Source organism: Notothenia rossii (genome assembly GCF_949606895.1).
Source record: "Notothenia rossii genome assembly, chromosome: 6".
NCBI lineage: Eukaryota > Metazoa > Chordata > Actinopteri > Perciformes > Nototheniidae > Notothenia > Notothenia rossii.
In genome coordinates, this window is record NC_136909.1 from 52,262,355 (window position 1) to 52,273,921 (window position 11,567).

At 39.1% G+C, this 11,567-nt stretch overlaps 1 long non-coding RNA gene across 1 annotated transcript; it reads right to left on the minus strand.

Moving 5' to 3' along the window:
• Positions 1-6,506: 6,506 nt before the first annotated feature.
• LOC307042438 lies at positions 6,507-9,363 on the minus strand. The gene is made up of 2 exons (XR_013809117.1): positions 8,817-9,363; positions 6,507-8,107 (listed from the first exon to the last, which is right to left on the minus strand). It is a non-coding gene; the product is annotated as an uncharacterized lncRNA (long non-coding RNA).
• Between the last annotated feature and the right edge of the window lie 2,204 nt (positions 9,364-11,567).

Genomic DNA, 11,567 nt, shown 5'->3' on the forward strand with positions numbered 1-11,567 from the left:
TATACATATATATACATATACATATATATATATACATATATAAATATACATATATATACATATATATACATATATATATACACATATATACATATATATATATATACATATATATATATACATATATAAATATACATATATATACATATATATACATATATATATACACATATATACATATATATATATACATATATATATACACATATATACATATATATATACACATATATATATAAATATATATAAATATATACCTCTACATATATATATATATATACATACATACATTTTCCTTGTACGATGTGAGGGTCTAAGGACAGAGGGTGTCGTATTGTCATACTGATATTCTGTACAAACTGTGAAGTCCACTGAGACAAATGTAACATTTGTAATATTGGGCTATATAAATAAACATTGATTGATTGATTGATACATATATATATACATACATACATATATACATACATATAAATATACACATACATACATATATACACATACATACATATATACATATATATATATACATATATATACATATATACATATATATATATACATATATATACATATATATATATATACATATATATATATATACATATATACATATATATATATATATATATATACATATATACATATATATATATATATATACATATATATATATACATATATACATATATATGTATATATGCAGCACATACTCTCCACAGCTTTATCAGGAAACCGTATTACTTCTCTCTTCCCCCCCCCCTTTCGCTGCTCTCTCCCCCCTCCGGTACACGGCACCGTAAGACATAGTGTGGAGTTGCATTAGTTAACGCTGTGGTGGCTGTACTGCTCCAGCCGTCTCCTTTGTGTTTGTTTGTTTCCCCCTGTCTGTGTTGTTTGTTTGTGTGTGTGGTGGCTTTCACTCCTGGCTCCCGGCTCAACCTCGACTCGACCGGCTGCAATCAGCTGTGCACCCTCCCCGACTACACACCTGCTTTCCATGAAGCCATTTACAACGACATATCAACGGAGGCTCCACAACCTTTCTCCGCTAGATCGTCAAGTATCAGCCGTATCTCGCGTCTCTCCTCCGGTACACAGCACCGTAGTGTGGAGTTGCATTAGGTAACGCGAGATACGGTTGATACTTGCGCATTAGTTTCTGTTATGGTGGATCAGTATCAACAGTCCTGCCAGTAACGTTACTATATTATCAATGCTACTTTAGTTATAGCCTGATATATGATAGCTAACTTTACAATGTTGTGATGTGACGTTAGCTAACATTCTGTAGCTAACGCCGGTCACTCACCAAGATAGCTGCCCAGTTCTCCACTGGTTCTCCTCACACCACAGCTCAATTTCTCTCCGATGGCCATTATTTCTTCTAATCCTTGGCTGCTCCTGGTCTCTTGGACGCCAAGCAGGCTCATAATTATAAGGTTGTGGTCCGTCATATACATTCGAATATTCATGTTCAACTTCTTCTGTGTCTTCTGTGTCGAAACTAGCATTGGGATCCATGTTTATTAATACGTTACACCGGTCGCTCTCCCCCTTGTGTCCCCCGTGTTACGTCACACGCGGGAGGTCACGTGCCGAGGCTTTTTTATGCGGAAGCGAACATTTCTTACAAAAACGACGCCAGATGTCACTGTACTGTATATTTCTGTATATTTTTTTGAAAATCTAGTGTATTCATCATTTTCCTACACATTTATTCACAGGTGTCTTTAACCTGGAAGTTGCTCTTTAAGAAAAGGTAAAGTTGATACTTAATGTTTGTCTGAGTATATCTACCTTTGAATCTGGCCATGACTCATGCTGGTAGCCCGCTTCATTATTAATATAAAAAAAGAACACCATGCGTTTCATGATGGCACATAACAGCTCGCGGCCGCAGATTACTCCGGGTCCCAGACCCCCCCATACCCCAAAAATATTTTTATTGCAGATCTACATGAATCACACAAACGACCTATTTTGGATTCAAAACGGCGAATTTTGCCGAAAGGTGACAAGTTTGCATCCCTGTATGTTACACCCACACAATGAAAGTACACTATTACTGTAATATTTACATTTACCTATCTTCAAATAGATCCTTGTTGTTGTTGCTGTATTCTCCAGGTTCTGATGCTCCATCTCCACTGCTGCTAGTGTTACAAGTCCGCTGTGCAGAGCTGGTAATCAGATAATAAGCCTGTTGAATAGGAGAAAAGAATGAAGCAGAGGGAAAGTTGCTGCCGTTTGTGTGATTGTCCTAGACAGAATTTATTAAACACATTAATAAATTCACTTACAAATTATATCCGTTTTCTCTATTTATCTAATCATTCTCTGGTTTGACGCCACATGTATCTCTGCGTTGTGTTGTGTGGTCAACCAGGTTTATTATCTGTGCAAACAGAATATAAGGAAATGGCTTCACCAGCTTTCTACCGCAATACTTCTCCTCAGTGAGGCCTGAAACTAACTGAGAATGTAAAAATACATTTAGCCAATCAAAATAACTGTATGTCTGACATATTTCGTTTTCTAATCAAAAATGGACATAAATCCACATGCCATATTATGGCTTTCATGAAGGATTAAAGCCTTTTTCATTTACAGTATAATACAGTGATAACAGATAACACACACAGTACATGACTGTACTCACTTTAACATGGCTGTTGTAGAGGCACAATATTAGCATAGCATTAGCGCTTTAGCATTTAAATAATATGAACAATTATGACCTCAGACCAGCATTTCACATATTTATACAAACAGAATAAACTTGAAATGTAAGCCAGACTAGTGCACGGGCCTCATACACATAGTAACATAGTAGAGCTACATTATAGAGAACCGCAGTCACGCGTCGTAAAACCCGGAAGTAAACTTCTTCCGGTTCCTTCTTGAAAAACCAATACAAATTCTCCATAGGATTTTGGAAAATAGCTCGAAATAAGGTCTGTGGTTGACACACATTTAAGAGAGGGATCACGTTTTGTTCAGCCGGATAATCTCCACATGTCAACCCTACTTTTATAATTTCTGAATCATAAATCTAGTCGCCAAAAGCGAAATGCTAACGTTAAGCTATAAACGAACTATAAGCCAGTACAGCAGCAGGGTCGCACGACTTCAACGTCACGCCAACTTAAGATCGTTTCAACTGACTTGCACTGAAACTGCACTTTGAACACTTTAAATTAAATATATTAACATTTTAAACTGTATACCCCGGTTATCTAGGCCCTTTTTGTTTTGTTTTATGTATACATGTCACACTGTGGGAAACGATATTTCGATTTTTCTGAATTTTTGACAATAAAGCTGAATTTGACTTTCGCGTGCTTGCATATTTTAACAAAGCTTTTCATTTTAGCCACACTGAATTTAACTAGAAGTCATGGCTGTGTCAATTACCAGTCTGATATCGTTTTACAAAGATGACAAGAAGAGTGTAGACCAGGGGTAACCAACCTTTTTGTCACCGAGGGCTACTTCAAGGGTACTGAGTAATATGAAGGGCTACTTGTTTGATACAAACTTCCTGAATAACATAATTGCACGGTTCACCTTTAATGATAATATTATTATTAATAATAATCAGAATACATATTAATTTACTGTATGTGAAGGACTGTCTGATCACATGTTAATGTTAATGATTCGTCACAATAATTATTAACAATGCAGGGTATATGCAGGAATCCTGAGGTCAAATGTAATACCTTTTAAGACCTTTTTTAAGACCCTTTCCATACATTTTAAGACCTCATCGCAACTTTGAGTTCTAACCGGTTACATTGGCAACACACTTTACCTCACATTTACTATATTGATTGTAAGATAGCACAACTAAACAGAGTGCAGACAGACTACTGAAGCCTCCTCTCCACATGAACTTCAACCTCTCTGTGAAGGTCAGGTTTAATGCAGTATGTTGCTTTTTTTGCTTCTGTAGTCTGTGCTCTTTCATTCCAGTAAAACTCATCAGAAACCATTAGAAACCAGTATTTGACCAATAAACAAAACAATTGACAAAACTTTGAACTATGAAATATGTTAAACTTTGGTGAGCTTCAGCGGGGTAATGTCATATAGGAGCTCCCTCACAAATACCCAGGGGTTAAATTGGGCTGGGGCTGTCCGGGGCTAAGCCCTGGCACATAGGACGATGCTCTGACGTCATCACCTTCACACATTTGTCATATGTTTACAAAAAAGGATATATATGTTAAGACTTTTCTCGTTCTTAATATAGACTATATTAGGGTCGATATGTGTTGACTTTACTTTAAAATAGCAGATCTCTGTGACCGGATATAGTTTGTCTTAGACCCCGGCCCCACACGGTAAAATGCATACGCAAGCGCAAAAAAGACTTCCGTTCACACGCATTCGATTCATTAACGTGTCCGTTCACACTAGACCGCTGGAAATGCTGGAAACGCTGTAGTACATATGTCAGGCCTGTAAGTGGCGCTGCTGCCGCCCAAAATACACCAAAAGCAGCGAAGAAGACCCCGGAGCATGGTTGCCTTCTGTTTATTCTCCGCGGTGGACGGCGTGTTCTCCTGCTGTATCTCTCAGGTAGTCCACCAGCAGATGAAAAACACCCACCTCTCCTCCTCTTCCAAGGAACGAGGGGACCGTGCGGCAGTTTCCGTAAACATTTTTTTCCGCAGGTCAACATGTCCGTTAAAGTTTAAATCTTCCGTACAAAATTAGGAAAGTGCCGGTCAGAGGTCTTCTTTGTTATTTATTGAGCTTTAAAACAAATTGGTAATGACTCTGTTCTCTGTATAATAATATAATAATATTTAATAAACGGTGACTGCCTCTCTTTTTCTCCCCCTCTTCTGACAGCCCAGCAGCAGCAGGAGACGTGGGGAGAGGGAGGCGGGCTCTTTCATCGTTATCAGAAAATGATCATACAGGGCACACACGGAGCAGTTGGACCCCCAGAGCGTTGCGTATGCCGGTCTACCCACCTTGGGACCCGTTACCGTAGTCGTTTATTTCCCCCCCCCCCCCCGCCCACACACACACACACACAGAGCGGAGCAAGGCAACTTAAAATAATAAGCAGCATTTTACGGCGCGCTATGCATGGGGCCGCCTTGTGGGGTTTCCCGACATGTCGTTTCAGTAAATTAAAGGGTGTTTCATGTTGTCGTTGCTTTGAACCTTCTTAATACCTTGGAAAATGCCGTTTAATACTTTTTAATACTTTTTAATGGCCTTAATTTTCGCTAAATTGATTTATCAACTTTTAATACTTTTTAAGACCCCGCGGACACCCTGCAATGATTTACCATTGCTATAGCAACCCCATTGTTTTGTTATGAAAATGTATCTATATTTATACACATTCTCGCGAGATCTATCAGGGGTCGTTGTAATGCTGCGTTCACACCGGACGCGACTTCGCTCTAATCGCTCGAGTTTCACCGCTGCTGCCAGCTGTGTTTACTCGCATCATTCAAACAAGACGCGCTGGCTCGGGAGCTACAACTACAACAAAATGAACATATTTTACCGTGATTAAATTGTAATACACGTTTCTAAATGATGCCGAAGGAACAAAATACTGATACCGCTTAGTAAAAACCATGAATTAATGCTTGACAAGTCTGCAGACAAAACGGCAGGCGAAAAACCTTTTAAAATGCTTGTTTTCTGAATGGAGATTGGGTCGACCAGGCTAAGCTAACGTTGTATATGCTCATTCCACACTCATAATAACGGCCTACAGACATAAATAAACCAGCGACTGTATTCGCCATGACACAGACAGTCTGTGGTTTGTAACTTTTGACCAGTTTCTGAAAAGATATGAGGAGCTTTGATCTCTGTTTGCTAACTGCTAACAGCTAACTGCTGATGTTTTCTGGTTGAACGTCAGTGGCAGGCTGAGATCCTCACCACTGCTGTGTGTGTGTGTGTGTGTGTGTGTGTGTGTGTGTGTGTGTGTGTGTTTGTCTGTTTGCGGTGTGGTGATGAGGCCCATGATCGTAGCTGCTCATGCTAGCTTGTCTCAGCTAAAGGTGGAACGGAGATTTGGTGCGTGGAGTTCAACTCTGAACCTATCTGGGGTCAGAGTTCAATTTCACGCACCAAATCTCCATTTCACTTACATATGTACATACAAAATGTGTGCTTTTAAAATGTTATATTCAATATTGTCATTTTGAAAAATAAAATGTATTCAATCATTTTTTTAGACGGAGCTCCATGGTGACTTTTAGAACATGCAAGCGGGCGACCAATTTTCCCCCTGCGGGCGACTTAGTGCCCGCGGGTACCGCGTTGGCTACCCCTGGTGTAGACAGAGGAGAGAACCACTACAAGTCAGGACACGTAACAGTGCAGCCTAGATGAAGGTGTGCTCACCGGTGTTGTCAGGGCTAGCATGAGGGACAAGGTTTATAGTGTCGGTGAGTAGTGATAGCAAGAGTACCGCTAACCTAGAGTTAATTTATTCACATTAATTCCCATCAACAAATCAATTGTATGTGTCACATGAAATCTTTATTAGGCAAGGCAAGTTTATTTATATAGCACTTTTCAACACAAGGCAATTCAAAGTGCTTTACAAAAAATGAAAGACATTAAGAAAATGGCATTTAAAATCAGTCATTAAAAAGAAAAGCTAATAAAATAAACATTAAAAGAAAAAATACATGGATAAAAGTTACAGTGCAGTCTAAGATATGAATAGTTCAATTAAAAGCAGCGACAAAATGAAAAGTCTTGGATTTAAAAGCCTGGATTTAAAAGTAGTAAGAGTTGCAGCGGACCTGCAGGTTTCTGGGAGTTTGTTCCAGATATTTGGAGCATAATAACTAAACGCTGCTTTATCATGTTTAGTTCTGACTCTGGGGACAGAAAGCTGACCAGTCCCTGAAGACCTGAGAGATCTGGATGGTTCATCATTTAGCAGGAGGTCAGAAATGCATTTTGGTCCTAAACCATTCAGTGCTTTATAAACAGCAGCAGTATTTTGAAATCTATTCTTTGACACACAGGAAGCCAGTGTAAAGACTTCAGAACTGGAGCGATGTGATCCACTTTCTTAGTGTTAGTGAGGACTCGAGCAGCGGTGTTCTGAATCAGCTGCAGCTTTCTAATAGAGTTTTTAGTGAGACCTGTGAAGACACCATTGCAATAGTCCAGTCTACTGAAGATAAAAGCATGGATATGTTTTTCCAAATCCTGCTGTGACATTAGTCTTTTAATCCTAGATATGTTCTTTAGGTGATAGTAAGCTGATTTAGTAACTGTTTTAATGTGACTGTTGAAACCAATAACTAATTTAACCCGCTGACAAGAGAGCCCACCTCCGAAGATCGTGACTGGCTGAGGGACAGACTCGGGGGCAGGTTTTCAGGAATTTCTTGGCTTCTCTCCACCGAGCCAGAAGAGGAACACTACAGCTTGGAAACACTTACTGTTCCTGAAATTATCAAATCTGTTGGGCATCAGGGACCTGAGGCAATTGTGGCAAGCATGACATTGTCTGAAGAGCAACAGAGGGCAATTCAGGTGTCTACCACTGGTCAGCGAACCAACCCAAACTGGCATTTGTTCAGGAAAGGAAGGTTGACTGCCAGCAACTTTGGAGCTGTCCTGAGGTCAAAGCGTGTGACTGCTCCCTTATTGCCAGGGTGCTAGGGCAACAACAGGCCCTTGATGGTGTTTTGTCTGTACAGTGGGGGGACTATGAATGAATGTGAGGGCGTCAGGGCATTCACCACTGCAACCCAGATGCAGGTCCATGAGTCAGATTTGTGGCTCTCACTATCAGGATTGTTGGGGGCATCTCCAGATGGTCTGGTAGGGTCTTCCGCTGTGCTGGAGGTAAAGTGTCCCTACGGAGCCAGGGAAATGACAATTAGTGAAGCATTGCAAATCAAGGGCTTCTGTGTCAGTAAGGAAGGAGAAACATTCAGCCTGCGTGAGGAACATCCTTACTGGCACCAAGTGCAAGGTCAGCTTCACCTCACTGCAAGGAAGAAGAAATAAAAAAATTGTGAATTGTTTTTAATTTACATTTACTCGCCTTTGCAATGTTGTGGTTGTTAGAGTGTTAGGTTTCCTGTCAGCTCGTCTGTTGGGAAGATATAAAATATTAGTTTCATGGAAGTCACACCGTCACATATACTGTAAGCGCATTAAGACATACAGTACATAGGCTAAAACAAAACATCTAAAGATATAACCTTGCACTTTGATAAGTCTCGTGAACATTTTCACTATTTTGACATTTTTATAGATCAAAATTGAACTAAAGAAATAAATGATAGATTAATTCATATTGAAAATAGGTGTCAGCTGCTACACTAATTATAATAGTTATATTTCTTAATTAATTAAGATAAGATATTACTGTGTTGATGTATTTCAATTTGGGAAATGTTTGTGTTGCAGCAGCATAACAAGAAAAACAAAATATAAGTTATTATATATACAAAAGTATGTGAGGGATGGAATATTAAACTGAATATAAATGTAAAATGTACATGTGATTTTACGTCCAAGAGAAGCTATGGAGCAGAGAGTTCTCTGCCAGCCAAAGGTGATTTGTTATTAGTTCAACTGATTTCCCTGACTACAATCTTTAGTTACATGGTGAAACGTTATGCTGCTTGTACTAATTAGACTTATCATATAAGCCACACAGGTTTTAATAGGATGTATTCATTATCTTTACTTATGTTGCGGTCTTTTCAGCAGCGCCATCTCTAAAACGGCGATACAGTCACTACCCATCATTTACATTTCACTGTGACATGGACAAAAATGTAACGTCAGCTTACCTCATGGCACGAATCCAGACTCTCCTTTGGAAAACATTGGCCGGGAAACGATAGAACAAGCACGTTTCATGCAAAGACCTGTGGCTGCAACCCGGAGCAAAGCAACAAACCATTGCGTAGCTAACTAGTAGCGCTAGCTTTAGCTAACGTTAGCTAACGAAACGAACTGCCGAGTAAAATTGGAAAACACTGGTAATTAATTATTCTATAATTTGTAAAACTACTGTGTTAAAAACGACAATTTCAAAAATACAGATTCTAATGGTCAGATATAGATATACAGATACTAAAGATAGGCAGGTACTTGCTTTCAAGCAGAAAACAGGGGAAAACAAAGTTAGCGGGAGTGTTTACGTGTTCTGCTTAATGACGTACAACGGCCTCGACAATTTCTGTAGGCCTATTCAGCCACTCGGTAACAACCATCGTTTTTCAGACACGTAAAGTCTTTAAAAGTCCCCAGTGGGGTCACTGCTGATATATTTAATGTCGTAGAACAAAACGTGACTTATCTCTTAAATTTGTGTCAACCACAGACCTTATTTCGAGCTATTTTCCAAAACCCTATGGAAAAAATGCATTGCTTTTTGAGGAAGGAACCGGAAGTGCTAAAAATGCTAACTTACTTCCTGGTTTTACGACGCATCACTGCGGTTCTCTATTCAGGGAGCAACAGCCTGTGTTAAAGAAGCTAGCGGACGCCATTAGCCACACGCTAATGGCGTAGCTCACAGAATGACATTAAACTACACATAAAACAGTTTCAAAGACACTTCTTAGATCGAAATATGACATAATCTGTGTACACAGTACACACTACTAACCTGTTGAACAGGAGAAAGTAATGAAGCAGAGGGAAAGTTGCTGCCATGTGTCTGTCGTCTTCGTCTTCGTCGTCTTCTTCTTCTTCTTCTTCTTCTTCTTCTTCTTCTTCTTCTTCTTCTTCTTCTTCTTCTCTCGGCCCATGCCGTTTCTCTAACGCTAAACCGGAAGGGAGGCTAAGAACGGCGAACTTCAAAATAACAATACTATTAGCACTCCTAGTGGTGACTTTATGAACTGCAAACATTCCTCATTCCACCACTGCACCACTTTCCTCCTACCCTCTGTTGTTTTTTTTGGTATAGTTTTATTTGCTGCTTCTTTAATGTGCATTGTGATTTGATTTGAGCACTCCTCTATACTTCCTTCTAATGCTAACAATTGTGCTGACTCCTTACGGCAAAGTCTACTTTCTCCCAGTCTGCTTTTTCCAAAGCACCACCTGGAAAATATACTCACTTCCTATTTGTGTTGATGATAGTGAAAACTGGGTAACGATCACTTCCTATGATACAGTCACTTTTTACATACCATTCACACAATTTAGCTAAACTATCCGTCACAAGTGTGAAGTCCAAACATGATTGTGTCCCCCCGAACCAAAAGAGCACTAGCACGGAGCTAGAACGGGAACCGCGTTGGTGTGAAAGGAGCACTGTGTTCTTTGTTCCGTTCTGGAAAGGAAGTGTGAATACACAGATTCTGATACTGAAGAAAACGGATATAATTTGTAAGTGAATCAGAGCTGGTCAGATAATAAGCCTGTTCAACAGGAGAAAAGAATGAAGCAGAGGGAAAGTTGCTGCCGTTTGTGTGGTTGTCCTAGCCAGAATTTATTAAACATATTAATAAATTAATACGTGTGATTGTCATTCATGGGGGTATTGATGGGTATAGCCGCCTGGTCGTCTTCCTCCGGGCCTCAGACAACAACAGGAGCACTACCGTGATGATGAGCTCACACTAGTTGCCTTTTTTAAAACTACTACTTTGCAAATGTTTCTAGTGTGCAGTGTATATATGTGTGTACCTATGTTTTTATGTTGTAGTATTCGAGTGAATTTTCCTTAAATAAATTACTTAGTTTAAACAATGGTCTCTCTCATTGATGTTGTGACAGTTACTAGCCCGCTTGTGGCCTGCACTTTGCCACGGTGACTGGGCTTTATATAGTCATCCATTGGGATGGGTTTTCGACAAATAACAGTCCAGACCTCATGGGGAAATTCAATAATAGCCACTAAATGTTTTTTTAAAGAAAACATAATGTGTTGATATTGATATATTACAAAACATATCCCTGAGTTTAACATTGTTCATTAGTGCCACGGTACATAAGCACATACTGTAGGAAAGCAAAAAAAAAAAGCTTTAGATAAATGCTCTATGCATTGCTGCCTGAGAACATGCAGAGCATGAAATGCTATTAATATCTGCATGAAGTTTAAAAAATGCTCTTGTTTCTTTTATTAATTACAATGCTTTTCAACATGTATCTATCCATGTTCATTCCGTCTTCATACGCGATGCTGTTTCTTGGTGAGCTTGACAGTAATTCTTGACTCCAATGAGGTGAAGAGGCTAAAATTAAGTTTATAATGTAATCTCTGGATGTTCTCAGACATCTAGGATATGTTCTTGTGAGTACCTGGGCATAATGTAATAAAATATTCCGACTGACTAATTGTGATACCACTTTTACCTACTGATAATCTAAAACCTATAGCAACGGATAATGTAAAATTCTCGCGAAAATGCATAATTGGGAATTGATCACGTTTTCAGGTTCGTTTATTTTATTTTTTTAAACTGATAAAGTTATACATTTGGTGTTCTAAGACCTGGGATGTATGTCATACATGTGTGCCATGGCATTCAGCTAAACTGAAAATATCTCCATCACAGCTACACACTGTGTTGTGTGTCCAC